Source organism: Danio rerio, chromosome 17, assembly GCF_052040795.2.
Source record: "Danio rerio strain M-AB ecotype USA chromosome 17, GRCz13ab, whole genome shotgun sequence".
Taxonomy (NCBI): domain Eukaryota; kingdom Metazoa; phylum Chordata; class Actinopteri; order Cypriniformes; family Danionidae; genus Danio; species Danio rerio.
This window is the reverse complement of record NC_141037.1, coordinates 17,365,492-17,379,886: the sequence shown is the minus strand read 5'-3', so window position 1 is coordinate 17,379,886 and position 14,395 is coordinate 17,365,492. Positions and strand designations below refer to the sequence as shown.

Genomic DNA, 14,395 nt, shown 5'->3' with positions numbered 1-14,395 from the left:
CACATTTTAAAAGTATTGCATGAGAAACAAGTTTCTAGAAAAACCCATTAACTCTTGTGTACTGTTCAAATTGACCACCAGTTTGTTATGTTCGTGGCTGTTTTTGCCAAACTGACTTCCATCCACAAAGCCATGACACCAAATAATTATACATTCTTGGCTGTTGGTGATTGGCTGTTGGGAAGAGGTAATACTTTTCATTTTTACTGTTGATCATCAGTTGGCAGCATTAACCCTTTATTTCTTTTCTGACTTTTATATGGAGTTCTATGGAGTAAAACAACAAATAATTGTGTGAGAGCATAAATACACTTACTATGTTTACTATGTTCTGAGAGCTGAGCTGTTTATTTTTTATTTTACTCAAACATATCAAGGTGCGCAAAGGTCTCTTTCTCAATGGAGAGTGAGCAGATGCAAATGCAGAGTGTATTGTTGAATTTTTGACCATTTTTAATTTCAAAGCATTTTCCCAAAATATGTCTCAAAATAAGGTTTGTCACCAAAATGCATTCCATTCACTGAAACACAAAGAAAGCTTTTGACAAATTAAGACTTAAAATCACCTCAAGAGTGGATAAAAAAACTTCCCGAACAGCACATAAAAGTTGTTTTGAAAAATGTTTTTATGTTCCCTTGAGGTGGTTTTAGATTTGCGAGTAAAAATGCCACTAATTGGATATTGAACTGCATTTAAAGCCTGACTTAGTGAATATTTTACCCACATGCCTTGTTAACTGTTGGTTGCTAGGTTACTAATACTACAATCAGTGCTCTAAAAACTTGATGCAAACACACCTAATTTGCATTTAATGTACCATAGATATATACACTCGTTATCACACATGGACCTTGAAAATGCGTCAATAGTGCCACCACATTTGTATAGTGCTCCCAGGACATTTATCACCAAGAACACCAAGTATTATTTTACTGGTCCCACTTTATATAAAGTGTCCTTAACTAATATGTACTTAAAAAGAATTTACATATTATTTAAGAAATTAATAATTAGTTACAATGTATTAATTGTGTAAATACATGTATTTACTGTGTACTTATGCTTGATTAAATATCTGTATGTAATTACATCTGTAATTAACTTCTGTAACTACATTTGTAAATACACTGTTGACCGTACCTTACACCTCAACACACCCTTAAACCTACCCATACCACCAAACCTGTCCATAAACCAACCCCTATCCCAACTCACAAGCACCACAAGTGTTCTCAAATACATTATGAACACAGTAAGTACGATGTATTTATTTTTGATGCAAGTACATAGTAGTTAAGGACACTTAATATAAAGTGGGACCATTTTACTTAATAAACACCTACATCTTGGATGGCTTGTGGGTGAGTAAATTAACAGCAAATTGTCATCTTTGGGTGATCTATTCCTTAAAAGCCAATTCCATTTTCCCTTTAGTCGGAAAGCAACACCAGACAGTCTTCACTTTGGCTTGGATTTGTTTTGTTCCTCAACATATTCAAATATTCAGAGAGTAATGAGTGACAGAAAAAAGCCAGACCTCCAGAACGTCCTCTACCCGTAGCTGTGAGACGGTCGTCAAGCTGCAACAGGCAATGATAAGATGCCATTGACATCTCATTGATTCAACCTCGTCTCATTGATTTGACTTTGGTCATGTGCGTCACAGAGACACACACAGGCCTCTGGATCTGTCTGCGTCTTCTGGCTCCTGCTGGCCAAACCGAGAGCCATGGTAATGGCAAAATAATGAAATACACACAAAGTTATTCAATAAAACTATGTCCAAAGATCTATATCAGGAGGTTTTCCCATATAAATATTATACCGTCTTTTCTCGTAATGTAAGTTACAGGGTTTTTTTTATCATCTGAAATGTCCTGTGTTCTTATATTGCAAATCCACTACTATAATATAAAAGTAACAAGCAAGCAAAACATGCATGTGTGCGAAAGTATGTGTTTATATATACAGTTGAAGTCAGAATTATTAGCCCCCTAAATTAGTAGCCCCTTTGTTTATTTTTTCCCCAATGTCTATTTAACGGAGAGAAGATTTTTTCAACACATTTCTAAACATACTACACTGTAAACGATTTCTTGTTAAATTAACAGTAAGTTACTGGCAACAATTATCCAGTAGCTGCTGTATTTCATAAAACAGTAACATTACTGTAATACTAATTACATTAGTATTACATTTACTGTAAAATGTAATACATCATTTTGCTGTTGTTGATTTTTACTGTAACACTAATTACAGTAGTGGTGCACATACTGCAAAACTGAAAACAGTATTTTATTGTACATTTTTACCATGAAGAACTACGGTATTTTAATGTTACTTTCATTATTACTGTATAGTATTTTACAGTTATTAAATGTTATTTTATTTTATTTAATAGTGCTACTTTATAATGGGTAAAAATGTTCAAAAATTGCACAAGTGTTATTTTAACTGTTCAAGGCGTACAAGAAAAATAAAGAAACTGAAACTTTTAACTTCACAATAAAGGTTTATTGTGTAAACCATGCTAAAACAGTAGCAATAATTCAATATAACAGAGCAACAGAACACTAATAAACAATTGATCATTAAAACCAGTCAACAATTAATGCATCAAAAATTATTACAATTTTAAAAAAGGTGAGAATACTGCTACAAGACAGGAAATGATGAAGGCCAAATGATGTGGAAAGGGACAGTGAAAAAGGGCAGCAACATGATGATGATCCTGCAAAAATGACAGGCAAAATCAATCACTGAAGTAAAAACTAATCATCCCTCAAACCATTTAATTCATTCAGAAACGAAACACTGCACTGCTGTTTAAAAAAAAATATATATATATATATATATATATATATATATATATATATATATATATATATATATAAATATATATATATATATATATATATATATATATATATATATATATATATATATATATATATATATCAGTTATATAAAACAGTTTTTTAATTGTTTTTGTTGGTGAAATACAGTTTGTTGTCAATTCACAATTACACTAACGGTAATGGGGAAAAGATCAGCGGGCATTGTTCTTGAAGATCGCTAGTCAGGTGTGTAAAAAATAAAGTCTCATCTTAACTTAATGTCCGACTCTGTATAGCTCGAATATCTGATTCCATGATCACACTACTAGTGCTTCCACGGATTTAAGAGGGGTGAACACAGTTCATTCTGACTTTAAAAGGCTACATATTTAACATATTTAAAATTAAATAAATAAAATAATCTAATTTAACATGACTAATGTTAATTAAATACTTTTAGGCTTTTAACACGTATAAATCCACTTCTAACTTACAGACAAGATTGCTTTAGAGAACATGAAAGCTGTGGGTCATTTTTTAAAAAAATAATGCTAATGATAAGTTACTGATATATGGTTTGCATAAAACAAAGTAATCACTAAGCATTCATTTTTGGCAAAATCTGCAGAGAGGCTCAGCGACATGAGGAAATGTGTTAAAGTTGAGTAGAGAACTAAAGAGCAGTCTATCCTACTTCATGAAATGTTTGTGGTAATAATCTGCTGTCAGTTCATATTACTGTATTTCAATATGCAGCAGCGATGGCATGTCAGCGAGACAAATAAACATTTTATCGAGTCATTTCATACAATTTATTTATTTATTTATTTATTTTTTATACGAACACCTCTCCAGTGACATTTCCTCAAACTAAATCATCATAACGTTACTGTGCACAGTATCAGTAAAACGTTTAGAATAATTTAAATACTTATTTTTTTAAAACAGTCACTGCTGATTACAAACTAACATTAAAAATAGGCTTACAGAAATCCTGTATGCATGATAAAATAAAGATGTATTACTCACTGATGTCGAAGCACTTCCAGGTCATCAGAGATGTAGACAGGACAGAATATGTGCTATCAAATGAGCTCTTGTGCAGCCTTTGTTGGACATCCAGGTAGTATGTTCACCCACACTGTAAGAAACAAAAACAGAAACAATTTATTAAAATGTGAGGGATAGTAAACATGTTTGGTCTACAGAGAGAAGAAAATGTTTACTTTAAGCATTGATCCTAATGAATCTATTTCTAAACTACATTTAACCTTATCACGGAAACAGCATTTTTGAGCTTTTATTCCAGGGGTGCTCAACCTTGTTTGCTTTAAATTAGAATTAAAACAATAAATCTCTATGTCAAATAAAATACTTCTGATCCAAATAAAGCAGGTGTTTTTACCTAAAGGTTCCTTCCCTCCAGTTAGTTTGGCTGCAAATCCCTCCACATCTGTGCTTTATTCGGTTCTTGTCTTAAGAGTAACTGGTGTCGCATTCCAGGTCCATCACAATCTGGGCTAGAAGGACAATATGACAAAAGACAAGACACATATAAATAAAAGTCTCAGAATCAAATATTTAAAGGAATAGTTTACTATTTTGCCACTATTTACTCCACGTGTTATAAACTAGTTTGAATTTCTGTTGAACACTAAAGCAGATATTTTTAAGAATGTTAGTAACCAGTAACTATTGATATTGCGATTCAACTTGCAATCCATGTTAAGACAAAAATGAATAGCATAAAATAACATAAAATATCAACTTGACATTTAAAAATCTAATAAAAATGAGGAAGACATCAACATTACCTTGAATAATCAAGTGAGGAGTGATTGGTAGCATCAGTTTTTCCAACATCAATTACTGTAGCTGAAAAACAGATAAATATAATAAGAGTAAAATAAGACTTAACATTAATTAATCTAAATCTATGGTACAACCATACCAATCTGTATGGGGTTAAAATACATTTGTACACAAATCATTCCCTGACCCCAACAAATATAGTGATATATAGTGATAATGACTTTGGCTTATATCTGTGTACTCAGAACGTACACTCACCTCAGGTACACCTGAACACCAAAAATTAAACGTACAATTAATGACACACTATACATCAAGCTCATTAACATTATTGAGAAACAGACAATTAATATGTATTTTGTTAATATTAACTTTAGCTTAAAATAATTCAACTGCATTTAATTTTCAGCTCCATTTAATAAAACAGTTAAGACTCATTTCATTATGAGTTTAGTTTAAATAACTAACGTAACTTACAGTTGAAAAATTTTACCATAATGATAGCTTAGTCATAATGACTATGTGAAGACCAGAGCTTACCTTTAAACGTTTAAATTTTCATGGTGACTTCGCCTTCATCTCAGTGTTGTGCTGAAATAGAGAATTCATTAATGCAGTTACAATAAGTTAAAGTTATGTTTTTTTTTTCAGGTAACTTAGCGTATGGTCAAAAACTCACTCAAGATAAACTCACTGTATCTAATACCACTACAATGACCGCCTGGCGTCTGTTATTTCTTGTTTAAAATACCATTTGTTAACGGACAGCGTGACATAACATAAGAACCTAACGTTACAACTAATGTCACTTGGTTAATTCTTTTAAATTACACACTCAATACACAGAAATATATACAAAACAATCCTTCAACGGACAGAATTTGACTTTAAAACACTTACCGAGGTTGAATTCGCTGGATGAAAGACGACAGGTGAATTTCAAATTAGGAGAGCCGTTGCCTGCAGGTCGAGTCGTGTCCGTTCGGTTCTATGAATCGGCTCCTTAGTGAACAGTAAAGATTTGAATCCGCCTAAAACCGATTCCTTTTTATATATGATTCATTACTATTTCGTTATACTGCTTGGCCACACGCATTTATACACTAATTAATTATACACTAAATGCATATTGCTGAATGTGCTCGTGAACACGTGTGATCAAATAATTCCCGAGCAAACGGTTCAATACGATTCAGAGTCGCTCGAGTGCTGAACCGAACCAGTGCAAACGTGATATTGATTACAATATAGTAACATTGTTTTTTATTCACTTTACCAGCGAAATTATTACATATATTTGACCTTGACAATAAGAATAAAGTTCGTTTGAAGTGTTTTGAGAATTAATATTTTTTTTCTCCCAGAATTAATTTCACATCAACAAGCAAATGGTAATGGCGGATGAGAAAGCCCAGCTAATATTATAAATATTGCGTTTAATATGTCACGAAATGAAATTTTAACAGTGTTTCATGCGAGAATGTAGTTCTTACAAACTCAAATCTGTGGTTTATTTATAGATATCATGTGTAAATTTTTAGCGTGCTTTGCCGATAGCGGAGATTCTGACCTCCAGGGTGTCCATCATCACTAATGTATCCGGCGAAACGAGGTTATAATCGGCTAGACATGTGAGACTTGCCCCGGTCTTAGATGGCTCTATAATGAATGTGTTATGAAATTTAGTTTTAACCGTTTTTCATGCGGGAATGTAGTTGTTTTAAACTCAAGTCTGTGGTTTATTTATAGAGATGGTGCGTATTTTAAAATATTGTTTTGAAAATGCGGAGATGTGACCTCCATGGTGACGGGTGCCCAATCCTCATGAATCCGTCTAAAGCAGGCTGGTCATTCTGACATTTAAGCTGACTTTGGTTTCATGAATCAATTACTTTTGTTCCAGTTTACGTTTTGGTTAAGCACAAAGTTATGTTGATTAAAAATGATTTAATATTTTCATGTTAACCTTATAAAATTAAGGTGCAGTACACCCAAAAATGGAAAACCAGGGGACAGTTTTATGCACTGAACAGTCTGAAGAAACTGGTTAATTTTTTTTCTTCACAAAATACTTTGTCAAAAAATAAAATAAACATAATAATAATAATATAAAGTGTATGTAGAGTTTTTCATGGCCATTTGCAGTACTGTATTTAGATGCACAGTAACTGATTTTTTCCCCAAATTCATTGTAAAATCTGCAGTAGCATACTGTTAATCATGTTCACAGTATGGAAATGTTGAGAATACATTATCATGCTGTGAAAACAGCAATATATACAGTAACACACTGTGCACAGCTTATACAGTAAACAACTGTTGAGAAATGCAGTATAATACCGTGAAAACAACAGAAATCGTTTACAGTGTAGTTTTACTTACTCATTTCTAATAACTGATTCATTTTATCTTTGCCATGATGATAGTAAGTAATATTTGAGTAGATGTTTTTCAAGACACTTCTGTACAGCTTAAAGTGACATTTAAAGGCTTAACTAGGTTAATTAGGCTAACTAGGCAGGTAAGAGTAATTAGGCAAGTTATTGTATAACAATGGTTTATTCTGAAGACAATGAAAAAAATATATAGCTTAAAGCGCTAACAATTTTGACCCTAAAATGGTTTTTAAACTTCTGTACAGTGTAGTTTAGGACAGTCGTGAATATTCTGTTTCAACAGCATGGAGCTTTTAAGCTTTTTTTCCCTACCAGTAATCTATTTTATTGAAATGCATGAATCTCTGGTTGCAATATGCTTAGTCGGAGTGCACAGTAAGAGCAGCGCAGCATGAGAGAAACACTGTGATCTGTTCGGTGACGTCTATAAGCACATGACCTCACACAGAGACCACCTGTAAAAGTCACAAATCTATTTTGAGATTACAATATATGCACATCTGAAGGTCACATTATATAAAAAAAACACTCAAGCATAGCTTTAAACGTCACGTTATTGGTAAGGCTCTAAGAAACCTTTTTTTGAAAGAGAGATGTGCACCTATGTGTTTAATTAGGTATATTTCAAGGACAAAAGTGTCCCCTGAACTTAATTAAATCGAACACAAGTTCCTTACATGGTGAAAACCTAATGTCCCCAGAAGTATATTTAAACTTGAATTCACTTGCAAAGCGAAATCTTGTCACCACAAGGAAAAACATGCTAAATAGTGAAATATACATAATTCAAGAAAGTTTGCGTGAGAGTAAGGTTGATAAATGGGTAGATAGTCTAAATGGGTAGATAATAATAATCAAAATTATAGTAATATTTTTCAACATAGGCTCATTCTAAAAACGTAGCCCTGTATGCATTTCTGGAGATTGCGAATTATGTAGCCAGAAGTACGAATGGCTGTATTTCGTCTTTAAAACAAACAATATGGGGCGGTATGAGGTTGTTCCTTTTTCGCACTTACCAGCTGACTTCTTACCTCCACATGGATGGCTTTCCCGCTGTTACAAGTTTGTCCAGTTAGCTTGTCACAGAGAGGAGTTAACCACGATGATGGGATTCGAGTGCGATAAAGAAAAATTAAATATACAAGTAAATAGCAGAGTGAAAATGTGGTAAAATCTGAAAACGTTGTAAAAATTAGGCGAGGGATTTTCTTTTTCTGGATTGCTTTTTAAAACTGTGGGTTGGGTTCAGGGAAGGCGGTGGGTGGGACAATCTATACTTTTGAAAACACTATTGGTTGGGTTTAGGGAAGGGGGTGGGTGGGTCAATCTATACTTTTGAAAATACTATTGGACGGGGTTTAGGAAAGGGGGTGGGCGGGTCAATCGGTGCTTTTAAAAATAGATTTACATAAGAACAGCAGGCGCGAATGACACTCGCGAGAGAAATTTGAGATTGAAAAAGCGAACATAAAAAAACTGCAATGAACGTAGCTCCTGGGAGGTATTTGGCACTCTCCAGAAATAAATATAAAGGTATGCTTTCAGAATGACACCCAGGTGGACCCAGGCAGTTGATATTTTTTAAAATTTTAATGCAAAAATACTCAAACTATATAAGTTTACTTTAAATTATTTAAATATATTTTTTAATATATATACAGTTAAAGTCAAAATGAATAGCTCTCCCATGAGTTTTTTTTTTCTTTTTCAAGAATTTTCCAAATAATGTTTAACAGGGCATGGAAATTTTCACAGTATGTCTGATAATATTTTTTTCTTCCGGAGAAAGTCTTATTTGTTTTATTTCGGCTAGAAAAAAAAGCAATTTTCTATTTAAAAAAAAAAGAAGTTATATGTCAAAATTGTTAGCCTCCTTAAGCTATATATTTTTCAACTGTCCACAGAACAAACCATTGGTATATAATGATTTGCCTAATTACACTAACGTGCCTAGTAAACCTAATTAACCTACAGTAGTTAAGCTTTTAATTTCACTTTAAGCTGAATACTAGTATCTTGAAAACTAAAATATTATTTACTGTCATCATGGCAAAGATAAAATAAATCAGTTATTAGAAATAAGCTATTAAAACTATTATATATGGAAATGTGTTTTAAAAAACCCTCTGTTAAACAGAAGCTTAAAAAATATACAAGGGGTCCAATAATTCAGGAGGGCTTATAATTCTGACTTCAGCTGAATATATAAAAGATAACATTCAACCAGACATTATGATAAACAATTGCAAAATGCTACAATTTGCTAGTCCTTGAGGCAGAATCCTTTTAGAGAAGTATAATTCAAGGCCACAACCGCTATGATGTTTGAGTCTCGCAGGCCCCAGACGGCTGCCATCTGTGTCGCCAGCAGAAATGTTTTTGACCCCAATTAGCTCCCATGTGTCTCCCCAGCACCTCAATGACAGTCTGCTCCAGCACACATAGACACATCCTTGCTTTTACGAGTCCTGTGAAGTCACCACAGTTAACAAACAGGTAAATATATTACTCTTCATTTACAACAATTACAAAAAATAACAAAGCCTATACCTGAGGCTTTGAAGGAAAGTAGCTTGATGGCTTTGAAAAGTCTGATCAAATGCATAAGTCTAAATTGCAATTAAAATTTGCACTTTATGAACTGCAACACTGATTAATGAGGTCTTCCCTTGAAATTAGAAAACATAAAAGAGGTATGCTTACAGATATTTTAAAAATATATCAAATATATATATTTTATACTATATCTATTAATTGCTTTATTTTAACCATGGACTGCAAAACTTTATATTTCACCACAGCGGAATGTACCGGCAACTATTCCAGCATAAGCTTTATGCAGCGGATACCCTTCAAGGCTTCAACGCAGCACCAAGAAACACCCATACACCCATTCACACACACTCATACACTATGGCCAATTTTGTTTAACAAATTCACCCATACCTCATGTCTTTGTACTGTGAGGGAAACCAGAGCACCTGGAGGAAATGCACACAGAAATGACAACTGGCCCAGCCGGTACTCAAACCAGCGATCGTCTTGCTGTGAGGTGACAGTTCTAACCAGTGAGCCGCCTAAAACCTTACATTCAACCCAGGCTTATTCTGATTACATACTGCTATATACATTTCTGAATAGAGCAAAATCCCAGTAGAGGTACGTTTTTTTTTTTTTTGCAGTTTTTGTTTTTGCAAATCCACCAGAGGCCGCTATGTACACTTTTCCAGATCTCAAATTTCTTGAATGCCATTCGCACCTGCTGTTCTTGTGTAAATCCACCAGAGGCCGCTGTCGACTGACTAGCTGACCAACTGACTAGCTGACCAACTGATAAACCAATCGATTCCCGCCACCCTCCTCCGTACCTAAACCCAACTAATAGTGTTTTAAAAAGAACTGGTTGACCCGACCACCTCTTTTTCCTGAACCCAACAGCAGTGTTTTCAAAAGCAATGCAGAAAAAGCCCTTACGCCAGCCTGGTTTTTATCATGTTTCATGATTTTACCACATTCTCACCGTGTTATTTACTTGTTTATTAGATTTTTTAGCTATTGTTTTACCAGCTTAGACTCGAACCCTGTTGTCGCGGTCATCTCCCTTCTGTTTGGCAAGTCCGCCGACGTGCGTGTCGAGCTACCGGACAAACTGGTAACAGAGGAAAAGCTGTCCATATGGAGGTAAGCGGTCAGCTGGTAAGCCAGAAAATGAACGGCATAATACTGCCTCGTAGCGTTCATATTAAAGACGAAATGCAGCCATACATATTGAACTCTGGCTACATAATTCGTCCACTCCAGAAACGTATATAGGGCTATGTTTTCAGAATGGATCTATGTTGCTTATATTTGGCAAAAATACAAACAATATTAATTTTCTTTTATGCTAAAAACTATTCGAATATTAAGTGAAGATCATGTTTCGTGCGGATATTTTGAACATTTCCTCATGTAAATATATCGAAACAAATTTTTTTATTAGTAATACCGGTAAATTCTGACATCATTAGCCAGAAATGACTCTAAACGGCTGCGCTTGTATTTGTAAACATTTGACTACATCACAAACTCTGTGGATGGATTAGTATTGTGAACAACTTCGATGAAAACTTATAGAGAAACACTTTCGCATGTTGAGATGTACATGATATGTGTGTGCTGGCGCTCATGGGCTGTTTCATGGGCACACGCAAAGCTTAAAGATAAACATCGGCTTATCATAAGCATCTTATCGATAATTAATTACACGGTTGGCATTAAGATGAACACATAAACGTTATCTGACTAATTTCTAGCAGCTAAATGTGTCTGGAAAAATATTCAAAGGCTTTTATTCTCATAAACCGCGCAGACGTGATTGCGTCTGTCTGTTCTGATGGACTATAGCAGACGTCTCACGTCAGCATGTTCTAGACGTGCACGCGCTCTTTCCCGCAAACTTCCTTTCGTGTTCACACAGCGCGGCATTTCGGCAAATTACCGGTAATGTTACAACTTCTCTATCCGGAAAATAGGCAGAATGAATTTACCGGTATTTTCAAAAAGAGCCTGTTCACACATACACACCTTTCCAGAAAATTGCTCATGTCTACATGCCTAAATGCATTGAGTTGCTGCCATGTGATTGGCTGAATAGAAATTTGCGTCAACGAGCAGTTGAACAGGTTTACCTAATAAAAGTGGCCGGTGAGTGTGTATGAGTTTAGCTGACTTTTACAAAAAAAAGCTTAATATGTTCAGCCAAGTAAAACTTTAATATGCAAGTTGTCAACACATTCAATCCAAATACTTTAACTTAAGTCAAATATTAAGTTGTGATAAATTGGCTAACTGGCGCAATTATTTTTTACAGTGTGACAACTTGAATTTAACAGCTTTAAAGATGGTTTTCTCATTATTTAGATTTTTTTTTGTAACCTCAACCAGATTTCCAATACTGCATCAACATCCACATAGTTGCATCCAAAGCATACATCAATTGAAAGATTATTGATTCAGCTTTCAGATAATGTATCAATCTCAATTTATAACAAAATCCCAAATTTTCCCACTTATCATTAAGGTCCACCAGGAGGCCTTTTGCCCCTCTATGTCTTTACATTTGCTTTCAATCAGAGGATACTTAGTTAAGGCCACAATTCATGCTACTGTATTATCTACTGGCTTATTACCTGCCTATTATAAATATATTAACTCAAAGTATGATCTTTTTCTGCATCCCTAATTCTACCCAAAACCTAAACCCAACTTTTACCTTACTAACTAATCACAAACAGCAAATTAGTAGTTTATTAAGTTAGTAGTGCTAGTTAATGGCTTGTTAATACTGTGAATTGTGACCTAAAGTTACCAAAACTTCTTTTATAATTGCTTTTTACACAATCTTGTGTAATCAATATTTAATAGAAATAGTCATTGTTAAATTGTTAAAAAGCCACACACTACTTTACCCCTTGCCCTGCCCAACAGTTTTGCTTAACATTTGCAAATCCAATTATGAAAAAAAGCTATAAAATGCATTAACCACACTCTTTACTTGTTTTTATACTGATAAGCGTGTTAGTTTTTTTACTCTGCTTTCTCATCTTGGCCTCTGTGAATGTGGATGCAGCACCCTGACCCTCGCCGGCTGTCCATCATTACTGTGTTTAGTAAACCAGTTAATAGACTGCCTCTCGGATCACAGGTCAGACACTCACATGAATTTTTTTCTCAATAGTCTAATTACATTTTTTTCTCCAGTTTCTCTGAGGACTTCTTAGCACAGACGATAGTCAACAGAAACAGTAATGCATGGCTGATCCACTGGTTAAAATCAGCTGAAACGAATGTAAACATAGTTTTTGCTTCCCAGTCACCGTGAAATCAAAAAATTTCATTTGCATCATTTATCAAATATTGTAGTTTTTTTTTTTTCCCGCTGTTACCAGTTTGTCCAGTTAGCTCACCATGTAGGTCGGTAGACTGGTGACGCAGAGAGGAGATGACAACGACAACAGGGTTTGATTATGGTGAAGAACAGTTCCAGAAAGCAGGTAAGAAAAAAAACAGAAGCCAAAAAATAAATAAGTAAATAACAGGGTAAGAATGTGGTAAAACATAGTAATAAATCAGGAGGCTTTGCTTTTTTTAAAATTGCTTCTTAAGTTTGTGAGTTGGGTTTATGGAAGTGGGTGGGCAGGTCAAGCTGTGCTTTTTAAAATATTATAGGTTGGGTTTAGGGATAGAGGGAGGTGAGTCAGTCAATCGGTCAGTCAGTCAATCAATCAGTCAATCAGTCAGTCGACATCGGCCTCTGGTGGATTTACGAGAGAACAGCAGGTGTAAATAGCACTCGCGAGAGAAATTTGAGATCTCAAAAAGCATACATAGCGGCCTCTGGTGGATTTGCGACAACAAAAAATGCAAAAAATAAATAATTAAATAAAATTAGCTCCTGGGACATATTTGACTGTCTCCAGAAATGTATATAGAGATACGTTTTCAGAATAAACCTGGGTTGTTCAAACCACGTTCAATCAGATGATAGGATCTGCAAAAGTGTTTTTATAAAAGTGTGCCATATGCATCAGCCGTTTAGCCAAAGGTCCATGGGTGGTGTGACATGACGTCTGAGACCAGTGGCGGATTTAGGCATGGGCATTATGGGTAATTGCCCAGGGCGGCATCTTGCTGGGGAAAAAAAAAGTGCCCCAATAAAAGCTTTGACATAAGATTTACTTTATGCAAGTGTATTATTTTAGAGTGGTCATCCCAAAATAAAGATGTTAGGGGCTATTCACATTTGGCGCCTTTTACATGCGCAAGTTTGTTATTCTTTATGTACAACGGTGCAACCGAAACAATGGTAGTGAAAACAAAGTGAAGCATGTGCGCTGAAAGCCATTCCCGCACACCTCACACATGCTACTCCTGATCCAGGTTGTTTACTGTACAGGCACACCAATATGCTATGACATGCAAATAGAAAAAACACTAAAGAACTAAAGAACTAAAGTTTAAATCATATGATGTTGATTTATTTGATCAAGCATGGCTATGAAGCAGAAAGGAAGAATAATCAGTCAGGGAGGTAACGAAGACTTCATAACATTAATTCTCAGCCACAAGTCGGGTCTAAGACAACAGATAATTTTTTTTGTATTCTATAGAACTGTCATAATTCATGCAAAAGTCTTAGAATATTACTCCAGTTGTGTCTTTACATTTTTTTCAGTTCCATTTAGGATTGATTTCTGTTATTTATTTAGAATAATAATTGTATAATAATAATAATAATAATAATTTATATTTATTAAAAACAAATAAATATATTTAAATGTATTTATAATAATTATTTTAAATGT

At 34.4% G+C, this 14,395-nt stretch overlaps 1 long non-coding RNA gene across 2 annotated transcripts; it reads right to left on the bottom strand.

The window, feature by feature from the left end:
* Window positions 1-2,493: 2,493 nt before the first annotated feature.
* On the bottom strand, window positions 2,494-6,677 carry LOC137488081 (uncharacterized). Of its 2 annotated transcripts, XR_015513230.1 has the most exons (6): window positions 5,551-6,677; window positions 5,191-5,241; window positions 4,653-4,713; window positions 4,244-4,358; window positions 3,868-3,979; window positions 2,494-2,732 (listed from the first exon to the last, which is right to left on the bottom strand). It is a non-coding gene; the product is annotated as an uncharacterized LOC137488081 (long non-coding RNA). The 2 variants fall into 2 exon arrangements; XR_015513229.1 differs by lacking the exons at window positions 5,191-5,241; window positions 5,551-6,677 and having other exon boundaries at window positions 4,653-4,794.
* Window positions 6,678-14,395: the final 7,718 nt, after the last annotated feature.